Here is a 13,197-nt window from a genome sequence, read left to right as displayed (position 1 = left end):
AAAATTCCCAATGCATGATGGGCCAAGTAATCACCATGTTGGGGGAAATCAAAAAGCTGCAGAGGGACAACCACCAGGAAGTCATGCAGCAGTGGCATGTACAAAACGGCATCCTGGCTTCCATTGCTGGGGTGCTGAGGGACATCAGCACTACCCGGAAGAGGTCTGCAACACAACATCATGCCTCTTCCCCTAGCACTGACTCTTCAGGGCCTTCAACTTCTGTGGCTGCTAATGGAATTGAGGTCCTGCAAGGGGAAGGACATGCCTCAGACACCCCACTCTTTTTAGGTGAAGAACCCACCCACCCCCAAATGTGGACATCCTCCCAGGCACCCAGCAGGAGCAGATGCCAAGACCAAACCCACTGCCAGGAAATGAACCTCTCCTGACTTGTTCCGCTTGTGTGCCACAGATATACCATGTTGACTGTTCTGTAACCAATCTCCATTTTCCCTTTTTGCAAGAACACTGGATTTGTATATCCTAATGGTGTAGCAGCTACCCTCAGTGATTCTAGCCACCATGATTAAACCCTTGACTCTTAATTCTGTGTTACATTTAGTTACTAGTCACACATATTGTTTTACTGTTCAAAATAAATTACACCTAAACACAGGTCCTGTTTATATGTAATTTATCAACCCTGTACAATAGTAATGTATGCCAACTCTAGTATGATTATGTCCCTCTGTATTGCACACCCTTTGTTATAGACATCACACATGGACTTTATCAGCAGGAGACACATAACATCAGGGTTGTAGCATGGACAGATTCCAAAAAAGTTATAAACTACATCTACACACATTTATTGGTAGATATGGAAATAGCACATAGAACATAACTGGGATGTTTACTAAGGTGTCCCACAATGCTAATCCACAGGATATAGAAGTTAGGGTCATATTAGTCTTCCTACAAGGCAGGAAGCACACAGATTGGTCCTTTGTATCACCTAGTAAAGCTTTATCACATACCCATGCCATAGCTTCCAAATATTCACATCCCATGGTACAGACAGATATCAGCACTGATGTCCCCAGTCCAGCGATCTCCCACTTATATTGGTCACATCCCTGTATGCTTGTCACTCACCTATGTCAGTCCACAGTGGTCTGCAAAGTAGGAATACACTGACAGCTAGGTTCAAGTAAGAACACATACAACAGAAACTATTGCAATGGGACACGCTATGGTCCTACATTTACACATGAGCCAGACACATATAGAGACACAAATTACACCATTTGACCACCTCCTGTACCCTGCAGGGGAACTTGATGGGAAAACACATTACCACCTCAGTGTCCTGACAGTCTAACAATGTAAGTTAGACTCCGCATACTCAGGGCTTTTAGTACCTAGTTTCAGCCATGTCCACTTCTCAAGTCTGCCTGCAATGTCCATCTGCTTCTGTCACTTGCGAAGGTTGATGAGCCAAACAGGATGCAGCAAATCTGTGATTGACAGAGATAAGGGATAGGACATAGCAGAAACCATTCCTCAAATCAGAGAAGTCATATCCACAAGTGTGACTTTGCATCTGCTATAACAAAACATGATACCGTACACCACTCAGTCCTATAAAAAATAAAACAATTCAGTCTGTATGTACAACTCACTCTTAGGCATTTAAGCTATCTACAACCCCACAGATGATGCAATAAAGGAGGTGAAATGCTACCCATCAACTTCAGGTTACAAAAGTAAATCACAACATTAAGTAAACATCATATACCTTTTAACCAGCTGAAGTACTGATTGATGAGCTCTGCCCCGGAGTCTCCTACTTCATCTTTCTCTGGCTCTTCATCACTTGGCAAATCTGCATTTCCACTCACAGGTTTTGCTGCCTCCCCTCATCTGGTATAATTGGTATCTGACATCTTAGGGTAAGATTGTGGAGCATGCAGCAGGTAACTATTATTTGACATACCTTGTTGGGTGAGTAGAGGAGGGATCCTCCTGAAATGTCCAAACAACTAAATCTTGCTTTCAGGAGCCCAAAAGTCTACTCCATGACATGCCTTGTCTTCCTGTGGGCCTCATTGTAGCGGACATCCCCGGGCGTGGTTGGGTACCTCACTGGTGTCAAAAACCAAGGATGGTTAGGATAGCCAGAGTCACCTGTAAGCAATTTGGTAGAACATTTTCAATTGTAACTTACCAAACAACCGGGTCCTTTCTGTGTGGAGTTGTGTCATCAGCAGTGGGACATTGCTGTTACGCATGAGGGAGGAATCATGGACTGATCCTGGATACTTAGCACTGACTTGTGAAATGTACTGGTCTGCCATCCACACCACTTGAACGTTGATGGAGTGGTAGTTTTTCCTGTTCATATACACCTGTTCATTGGCACGGGGGGAACCAAGGCTACATGAGTGCCATCTTTGGCTCCAACCTCATATGGAATGAGTCCCATCGCATACAACTCTGCCTTCACATAGGCCAAATCTGTACATTGGGGAAACCTTATGTAGCTGTCCAGGTGTTTCAACAATGCACACAGTACATTGTTCAAAACCAGGCTGAGACATCCTTGCAGTTAGGGCCACTGTATTCTGAAAGGACCCAGTGGCCAGGAAGTGTAGCACTGACATGAATTGAAAGATAGGAGGTATGCTATAGGGATTGCGAATGGCAGGCATCAGATCTGGCTCCAACTGATCATAAAGATCCATGATAGTATGCCCATTAAGCTAATATGTCTGGATAGCAAGTCTTTAATCCATGGTGTACAGGTCTACAAGTGGATGGTACACTGGTGTTTGTATTCCTCTCCTCTTGGCAGCCTAACTATGTGATAATATGTAAATATAGTATGTGACATGCAGCATGCACACGTCATGTAAATGTCGATATAAAAGTCACGCATATCTGCTCTTCAAGTCACTTACAACCATCTGTCATCTATAGTACCACACATATCTGTCCATCCGATGACACTCTCCTTGGTGCACATACCTTCAAGTACCTGATGTACTACACATATATATTCATCTGTTACAGTATTTGTTTGTTACAACTGTCTTGACATGTCAAATACATATTGTTGCACATTATCTATATTTACACATGCACATAGCCTCCTGAGAATAGGTGTACATTGCTATCACCACAAGTCCTTCAGTTACTTTACTTTTACTGCTCACATGTACAAAAAGACAACTAAACGTGAAGGCAGTACTTACAGATATACTGCACAATATAGGGCATAGTTTATGACGCAGATTACAAAACTCTTTCATACATGAAATGTGCTAAAAATGGCAGCAACCTGACCTTCTGTACTGGACATGTGGAAGTGACCACCGGCAGCAGTCATCATGGCAGTAGGCGGTCACCTCCGCAGTGCAAATTACCATTGGAACACATTGCTGCCTTTGGCGGACTTGGGCCAATGGGGATGACCACTGGCGGTGATGGTCCTGTATGTGGCAGACATGACCACCATCTTCTGCAGTATTACTCACTTGACTCCTGACACTGCTGCCAGCAATACCTTCACTGCCTGAGCTGGTGTGTACTGCATCTGGGAGCTATCATGCCATGTCCTGTAGGTGATAGAGCCCCAGCCTTCACCCCTGAAGAGCTGGACAAGCTTGTGGAGGAGGTCCTACCCCTGTATGAACAGCTATATGGCGCACCAGAGGAGCAGGTGAGTCCAATGGTATACCAATGTGTGAAAAGTGTGGTGTATGATGGTGTACCTGAAATGTAAAGCAGTGAAGGTGTTGATGCATGCAGATGCTAAATAGTGCATGAGTGTGAACAGAGAGGATGGAAATGGTTGCCTACTTGCTGTCACTGAAGTGTTCTGTCCACTAGTGTTGGTATGGTGCATGTGGACATGACTTTTTCCTTTTGTCTGTGTCATCCATGCAGGCCAACTCCAATTAAAAAAAGGGAATCTAGCGTGCCATCTCCAAGCAAATGCAGACCCTGGGGGTCCACAGCCGGTGGATCACCCACTAGAGGACCTGAGACGCTGGGCCCGGGAGACCGCAGAAGCCCAGCTGGGGATGTCCTCCCAACGAGAGAGGGGTGACTGTCGACCTTGACCCCCCCAATGGCCGACATTTTGGCAGTGGCCTACCATGAGTTGGATGAATATTTGAGAGCAGCACAGCAGCCACAAGGGGGTTAGTACTGACAGAACCCATGTACATGCCTCTTAAGTGTATGATGTCTAAGTATATGAACTGCGACAATATAGTAAGTGCTACAGGTAATGTGTCTCATAGGAATCCATAGTACTACAGTTGCCAACATTTAAATATAGATGTGGCCATTGTATTGCGTATAGGGACATGTTAATCACCTATGTCAACCAAATAGTATGATTGTGGGGGTCATTACAACATTGGCGGTAAAAGGCGCTTACCGCCGTGCAGAAGCCCGCCAATACACCGCCGCGTCGGCGGCATTCCGCCACAGCTATTATGACACACATCTTGGAATCCGCCGAAATTCAGACACCCACACAAGACCGCCACACCAAAGGTCAGTGATAAACTGGCGGAAACAAATCCTCCACGCCAACAGAAACACGCCCATGCTATTACGACCCACGAATCCATGCAGCGGTCTTTCAACCGCGGTATTCCATTGGCGGTACACACCGCCGCGCTCAAAATACACACACATATACAAAACACCGCCACATTGGACAATTCCAAATACAAACACCTGACACACATACAAACAACACACCCACACACCCAATACAATATAAAACACACACCCACATCACCCACAAACCCCTACGACCAAAAATTCAAGACGAAGGCAACAGAGAGAGAGCACAGAATAGACAACCCCACTACACAGAGGCACACAACACCATCACCCACACAACATCCACGCACAAAACACCACACACCACTACACTCACCTCAACCATCACCACATACACCACCCCACACATCACCCACACCACCCCATGTCACACCAAAGACACCCCTGCTTCTCCGAGGAGGAGCTCAGGGTCATGGTGGAGGAAATCGTCCAGGTAGAGCCACAGTTATTTGGCTCACAGGTACAGCACACATCAATAGCCAGGAAGATGGAGTTATGGCGCAGAATAGTGGACAGGGTGAACGCCGTGGGACAGCACCCAAGAAATAGGGAGGACATCAGGAAGAGGTGGAACGACCTACGGGGAAGGTGCGTTCAACGGTCTCCAGGCACAACATCGCAGTACAGCGGACTGGCGGCGGACCCCCACCTCCTCCCCCACAACTAAGAACATAGGAGGAGCAAGTCTTGACCATCTTGCATCCTGAGGACCTCGCAGGAGTCGGTGGAGGATGGGACACTGGTAAGTCAATTCTTAACTATCATATCCCCCATCCTACCTGCATGCTATCACACACCCCCTCCCTCGCCCCCTCCCCTATCACTACAACTCCTCACTAATGTACTAATATCACAAACCACCCATCCCAACACCAAGACCTACATGACACAACTAAGCATGGACACCCCTCACTAAAGCATGCCCACTGCACATACCCAGTACACCCCCCCAACCATCACCACACAACCCCACACACAGGAATGCTTGCACTGGGGTACACAAACACCCACCCATTGCACACCATTACACACACACATGCAATAATCTAGCCCTTATGCCCCTGCAGGAACCCGAAGGACCGTCACCACACCAGAGGGTCCAGACAACACCACTCCACCCCCAGAAGAGGCCCACAGTGACGAGAGCAGCTCTGCCCTACTGGATCCTGATGACCAGCCTGGACCATTGTGGGCCTCCGGACAGTCGGTTCCCCTTGCACAGGCACAGCCCAACACCGACCTTCCACCCTCTGGTAACACCAGCCCAGCACCCACCCAGCGGGCCCAAACCTCCCTACCCAGGACAGGTCAATCAGCGGTGTGTCCACCACTACAGGGAACCCATGCTAACCCACCACCCCAACAACAACAGGGCCCTGGGGGCAGTGGTAGTGGGCACACGGTCCAGGGGACGGAGGCACAGGAACACAGGGGAACTGGGAGGGCTGCTGTGCGACAGGGGGCGGACAGGCCAAGGGAACTCACTCTCCACGAGGCCCTCTCCTCCATCATGGGAGCATGCCACCACTCCCAGGAGACGATGGCGACGGTCCTGGACAAGTTGCAGGAGACCCTGCACCTGCAGGACGAACTGTATTTGGGGTTCAGGGAGGAGCTCAGGACCATCAGCTCTGCCCTGGGCACCATCGTAGGGGTGCTGAAGGACATACAGCAGACCTTGAGGGACACCGTGGCACTCCAAGGGGCCCCTGACACTAGCCAGGACAATGAACTGCCCACCACCTCCGCCGGCGCTAGTGGACAGGACGCCCCGCCACAGGACCACCACACCAGCACCCCACCCCCTGCAGACGGACAACCACCACGCAAGCGGTCCCTGAGATCCAGGAACAGGACAGAGCAAGATGGCAAGACCCCCGCCAGGAAATTACACCACCCTGTTTGTCCTCCCACTGTCCCACTTTGTTACCCTGTCCATACTTAAACTGCCCCAGCTCCACTTCCTATGCCCAGATGGGCAGTGCACCTGTGAGACTAATAGACTTGGCTCTGCCATGGACATTCCTCCGCCATCACCTATCACCATTTTACAACCCCCTCCAATTTCTGAGCACTTCAATAAACACCCTTGAAACACAAAACAATCTGGAGTCAGTCTGTGATTTAGTAAAAATGTATTATCAATGACAGTGTCATAATGGGTTTACCATTGTAAAGCTAACATACCTATGTCACGCATCACAAGCCCTTGAAGGATGCAAGCAGTTGACACGTAGGTAACCACACCTGTGAAACCGTAATGGAAGGGTACAACTCAGTTACCAAATAGTGATGTAAATCGAGAAACAGTATAGAGGTAGATGTGTGAAAGTTAATGTAATGCTAAAAATGAAAATGTTCTCACCTGTGTCTCACTGGAAATATTGCTGTATGACTGACTCCCTGTTGTTGTTGTCTTCTTCCTCAGCTTCATCCTCATCACTGTCCACAGGCTCCACAGACTCCACAGCTGCTACAACACCGTCATCTGGATCATCCTCCTGCAGAAAAGGCACCTGGCGTCGCAAAGCCAAATTATGGAGCATGGAGCAGGAGATGATGATGTCGCACACCTTCTTCGGTGAGTAGAATAGGGATCCACCTGTCATATGGAGGCACCTGAACCTGGCCTTCAGGAGGCCGAAGGTGCATTCGATCACCCTCCTAGTCCGCCCATGGGCCTCATTGTACCGTTCCTCTGCCCTGGTCCTGGAATTCCTCACTGGGGTCAATAGCCAGGACAGGTTGGGGTAACCAGAGTCCCCCAATAGCCATACACGGTGCCTCTGGAGTTGACCCATCATATCAGGGATGCTGCTATTCCGCAGGATGTAGGCGTCATGCACTGAGCCAGGGAACATAGCATTTACCTGGGAGATGTACTGTTCTGCCAAACAGATCATCTGTACATTCATGGAATGATAACTCTTCCGGTTCCTGTACACCTGTTCACTCCTGTGGGGGGGGACCAGAGCTATATGGGTCCCATCAATAGCACCTATGACGTTGGGGATATGTCCAAGGGCATAGAAGTCACCTTTCACTGTAGGCAAATCCTCCACCTGAGGGAAAATGATGTATCTCCTTACGTGTTTCAGCAGGGCAGACAACACTCTGGACAACACGTTGGAAAACATAGGCTGGGACATCCCTGATGCCATGGCCACTGTTGTCTGAAAAGAGCCACTTGCAAGGAAATGGAGCACTGACAGCACCTGCAAGTCAGGGGGGATTCCAGTCGGATGGCGGATTGGTGACATCAGGTCTGGCTCCAACTGGGTACATAGTTCCTGGATTGTGGCACGGTCAAACCGGTAGGTTACAATGACATGTCTCTCTTCCATTGTTAACAGGTCCACCAGCGGTCGGTACACCAGAGGATTCCACCATCTTCTCATATGTCCCAGCTGACGGTGCCTACGAAAGACAACAGCGAAGAACCAGTCATTATTCCTCCAGGTATGTCCCACAGTTACACACAAGACTACACCACTCACAAAACCCTTCCTGTATGTGTGTTGAGTGTAGGCCTAGCTATGTGTGACGCACTAGTAAATGAAGCCATGTGGGCCCCTGAAATGGCGGCTGCCTGACCTCTAAAGTGGGCAATGGGATTGTGGGGTAACTGCGCTGGCGTTGTACAGCGTGGCGGTAGGCGGTCGTAGACCGCGGCGCAATGCTGCATTGCTTAACATTGGACCCTATGGGTCCCAGGAGCCAATGAACAGGTGCGCTGGCGGTGATGATGCGCACCGCCGCGGACGTCACCGCCATTTTCTATCTGTTCAATCACTAGATACCTGACCTTCGACAGGAGAGGACCTACACTGCAAGTGCTGCTGTGACCTCGGTCTGGAAGCGACGATGGCTGCTGCGACTGGGGAAAGGGCCCCTGCCTTCACTGCACAGGAGTTGGAGAAACTGGTAGACGGGGTCCTCCCCAGTACACGCTACTCTACAGTCCTCCAACAGGTTAGTACACAGGGAGCACGTTGTATGGGCTAGGCCTGGGTGGAGAGGGCTGGTTGGAAGAGGGAAGGGGGCAGAGTTCATAGAACATTAATGCATGTGAATGAATGGGCCAAATGGCCAGAGTTGGGAGGGGGCCACTCACAATGACTGTGCAGTTGGTAATGACTGTTCCTCTTCCTTTGTGCATGTCATGTAGGTCAGCGCCCACCAGAAGAGGAACATCTGGCGTGCCATCGCCAAGGAGGTCCGGACCCTGGGGGCCCACCAGAGACGGGGCACCCACTGCCGTAAGAGATAGGAGGACATTCGCCGCTGCAGCAAGAAGACGGCGGAGGCTCAGCTGGGGATGGCCTCCCAACGTGGGAGGGGTGCCCGTCTCACCATGACCCCCCTGATGTTTCGGATCCTGGCGGTGGCCTACCCGGAGTTGGATGGGCGCTTGAGGGCACCACAGCAGACACAAGGGGGTGAGTACACTCTCATTCTGCGGACTTTGCGTGCAGTGGAGGTGTCTGGGTGGGGGAGGTGGGCTGTGGGTGTCCCTATGCCAGGGCGAGTTAGGTAGGCAAGGCCCCTCCGTAATGTAGGCCATGTGGCACTCTACCCCACCTCTGCAGAGTGCCAAGTCGAGGTATAGTTGCCCCTGTAGCATCCATCTGCGCAGATGTCCACCATTGCCATATATGCCATATCCCAGAAATTGCATGTGCAGAGGGCAGGAGCACGGCATAATGCAGGGGGCTGCTGCGTTTGTCTTGTCCGCCAACGGTAGCGGTATGCCATGCACTAAAACTCTCTTTCTTCTGTCTCCCTCCCTTTTTCTGCTCTCCCTGTCCTTTTGTACATCAGCATCAACAGGCGGAGGTACAGTGGCACCGGAGCACGAGTGAGCTGCATCCCACATGGCCATGGAGGGCCACACCACGGACTCTGAATGCACCAGTGGGACAGAGGGCGAGGGAAGCTTCACGTCGGCCACCGGATCACCAAGCAGCGACACGGACTCGTTCGACGTTGTGGGCTCCCTTGTGGTGGCGGCACCATCTGTGCCCCCCACCTCTACAGGTACAGCCGCCATATCCCCTACCAGCCCCGCCCTCCCAGCAGCCCCTCAGCGTTCGCCCCGTGCCCGCTCACCCAGGAGGGTGGGCATCACCTTCACCCCAGGCACCTCAGGCCCTGCCCCAGTCACCCCTGCTGCCCTCAGTGAGGAGGCCATTGACCTCCTCAGGTCACTCACTGTTGGGCAGTCTACCATTGTGAATGCCATCGAGGTTGTAGGACAAGAGTTGCAACACGGTAATGCATTCCTGGAGGGCATTCATTCTGGTCAGGCTGTCCTTCAACGAACCCTGCAATCTTTGGCCCCAGCACTGATGGCAGCCATTGTCCCTGTGTCTAGCCTCCCCCCTCCAACTTCCTCCACCCAGACCCAATCTCCTGTACCCCAGCCCATCCCAAGCACACATACAGACCAGCATGCACACAAGTCAACACACACAAGTAGCTCAAGCAAACATAGGCACCACACACACCACAGGCACTCACGCAAGCCTCACCCACATACAGACACAGCAACATCCACTGCCTCCACTGTGTCCCCCTCCTCCTCTTCTCCCTCCTCCCTCCCAGTCTCGTCTCCACACACATCTGCATGCACCACATCTACAGGACACCCAGCACCACAAGCCGCTCACCTGCACTCACCACCTCCAATGCCATTTACACGTCCCCTGTGTCCTCTCCCAGTGTGTCTGTGACGCCCCCTCCCAAAGTACACAAACGCCGGAAATCACTCACCCAACATCCATCCACCTCACGACAGCCTCCAGTACCTGCACCTGCACCCAAAACAGCTAAAGTGACACCTCCGACAGCCACCTCCTCTTCCTCCACTCCCAGACCCCCTCCAGCTACCCATCCCAGTGTTCGTCAGAAACTGTCCCTCTGTAAAGTTGACCTTTTTGCCCCCACCCCCCCTCCAATTCATCAGTCCCGTCGTAGCGCCTCAGCCAAAAAGCCTCCAATAACAGTGGTGCCTGTTCAAGGTTTGTGGATTGCACCGTCCACCAGGACAGGCAGTAGGACCCGGAGCCAAGGCACTGGCAGCCCACCCCCTTTAAAGGCTCTAAAATTGGAGAGTGGACGACGGGACCATGTTAAGACTCCTGGTGGGAAAACAGCTGACATGGGTTCCAAGGGGATTGGAGAGTCCGCTGTGACTCCACCAAAGGTGGGGAAGGGCCAGAGGAAGTCTGCCCAGCCTGTTGTGAGTGTCACGGCGGAGAAGTGTGCCATCATTTCCGGTGGTCGAGACACAACTGCCAGCACCGTCGTCACTGGTCCAGAGACCACCGCCAGAGTGACAGCCCAGGAGGGCCCAAGTATTGTCACTGGTCAGGAGACCACCACCAGAGTCACAGCCCAGGAGGGCCCAAGTATCGTCACTGGTCAGGAGACCACTGCCACCGCCAGAGTTATTGCCCAGGAGGGCACAAGTATCGTCACTGGTCCAGAGACCACCACCAGAGGCACAGCCCAGGAGGGCCCAAGTATCGTCACTGGTCCGGAGACCACCGCCAGAGTCACAGACCAGGAGGGCCCAAGTATCGTCACTGGTCCGGAGACCACCGCCACCGCCGGAGTCATTGCCCAGGAGGGCACAAGTATTGTCACTGGTCCAGAGACCACCGCCAGAGTCACAGCCCAGGAGGGCCCAAGTATCGTCACTGGTCCGGAGACCACCGCCAGAGTCACAGCCCAGGAGGGCCCAAGTATCGTCACTGGTCCGGAGACCACCGCCACCGCCGGAGTCATTGCCCAGGAGGGCCCATGTATTGTCACTGGTCCAGAGACCACCACCAGAGTCACAGCCCAGGAGGGCCCAAGTATCGTCACTGGTCAGGAGACCACCGCCACCGCCGGAGTCAGTGCCTTGGAGGGCCCCGGCTGCCACAGCCCCGCTGGGCAATGATGAAACGTCATGCCACACACCAATGTCCAGTGTAGAGAACGTCATGCAACACACCAATGTCCTTATCAGAACCGCCATGTCAAAGCACTGCTGAACAGTCCTGAACCGCCATGTCAAAGCACCACTGAACAGGGCAAAGACCGCCATGGCAAAGCAACGCTGAACAGTCCTTAACCGCCATGTCAAAGCACCGCTGAACAGGGCAAAGACTGCCATGGCAAAGCACCGCTGAACAGGGCAAAGACCGCCATGGCAAAGCACCGCTGAACAGGGCAAAGACCGCCATGTCAAAGCACCGCTGAACAGTCCTGAACCGCCATGTCAAAGCACCGCTGAATAGGGCAAAGACCGCCATGGCAAAGCACCGCTGAACAGTCCTGAACCGCCATGTCAAAGCACCGCTGAACAGTCCTGAACCACCATGTCAAAGCACCGCTGAACAGTCCTGAACCGCCATGGCAAAGCACCGCTGAACAGGGCAAAGACTGCCATGGCAAAGCACCGCTGAACAGGGCAAAGACCGCCATGGCAAAGCACCGCTGAACAGGGCAAAGACCGCCATGGCAAAGCACCGCTGAACAGGGCAAAGACCGCCATGTCAAAGCACCGCTGAACAGTCCTGAACCGCCATGTCAATGCACCGCTGAACAGGGCAAAGACCGCCATGGCAAAGCACCGATGAACAGTCCTGAACCGCCATGTCAAAGCACCGCTGAACAGGGCAAAGACCGCCATGGCAAAGCACTGCTGAACAGTCCTGAACCGCCATGTCAAAGCACCGTTGAACAGGGCAAAGACCGCCATGGCAAAGCACTGCTGAACAGGGCAAAGACCGCCATGGCAAAGCACCGCTGAACAGTCCTGAACCGCCATGTCAAAGCACCGCTGAACAGGGCAAAGACCGCATTGGCAAAGCACCGCTGAACAGTCCTGAACCGCCATGTCAAAGCACCGCTGAACAGTCCTGAACCGCCATGTCAAAGCACCGCTGAACAGTCCTGAACCGCCATGGCAAAGCACTGCTGAACAGGGCAAAGACCGCCATGGCAAAGCACCGCTGAACAGGGCAAAGACCGCCATGGCAAAGCACCGCTGAACAGGGCAAAGACCGCCATGGCAAAGCACCGCTGTACAGGGCAAGCACCGGGTAGGAATGAATGGACCGCCACATCAGGCATCCTTATCCCATGTGCAGCTGGAACAGTGACAGGACACGAGCTTTCACGGGGAGACTCATCCAGTCTGGGCACCAGTCCCCCCCAGTACCAGTAGAGACCTGCACCAACTTGAGAGACTGTGGCTTTGCACTCCGCAGGATGGCACAGTGGGCAAACCACCCACTGTATAGACTTGAGAGACTGTGGCTTTGCACTCCCCAGGATGGCACAGTGGGCAAGCCACCCACTGTATAGACTTGAGAGACTGTGGCTTTGCACTCCCCAGGATGGCACAGTGGGCAAACCACCCACTGTATAGACTTGAGAGACTGTGGCTTTGCACTCCCCCGGATGGCACAGTGGGCAAGCCACCCACTGTAGAGACTTGAGAGACTGTGGCTTTGCACTCCCCAGGATGGCATAAATGGGCATGGAGCCCCGTCGTGGATCTGGCTTTGCACTCCTCCGGCTGAGGTGTCCCCACTTCCCTTCCCCCTGAGGTGCCTATAA

The sequence above is a fragment of the Pleurodeles waltl genome, chromosome 3_1 (genome assembly GCF_031143425.1).
Source record: "Pleurodeles waltl isolate 20211129_DDA chromosome 3_1, aPleWal1.hap1.20221129, whole genome shotgun sequence".
In the NCBI taxonomy this organism is placed as follows: domain Eukaryota; kingdom Metazoa; phylum Chordata; class Amphibia; order Caudata; family Salamandridae; genus Pleurodeles; species Pleurodeles waltl.
The sequence above is the reverse complement of the archived record's forward strand: the minus strand, read 5'-3'. Positions refer to the sequence as shown.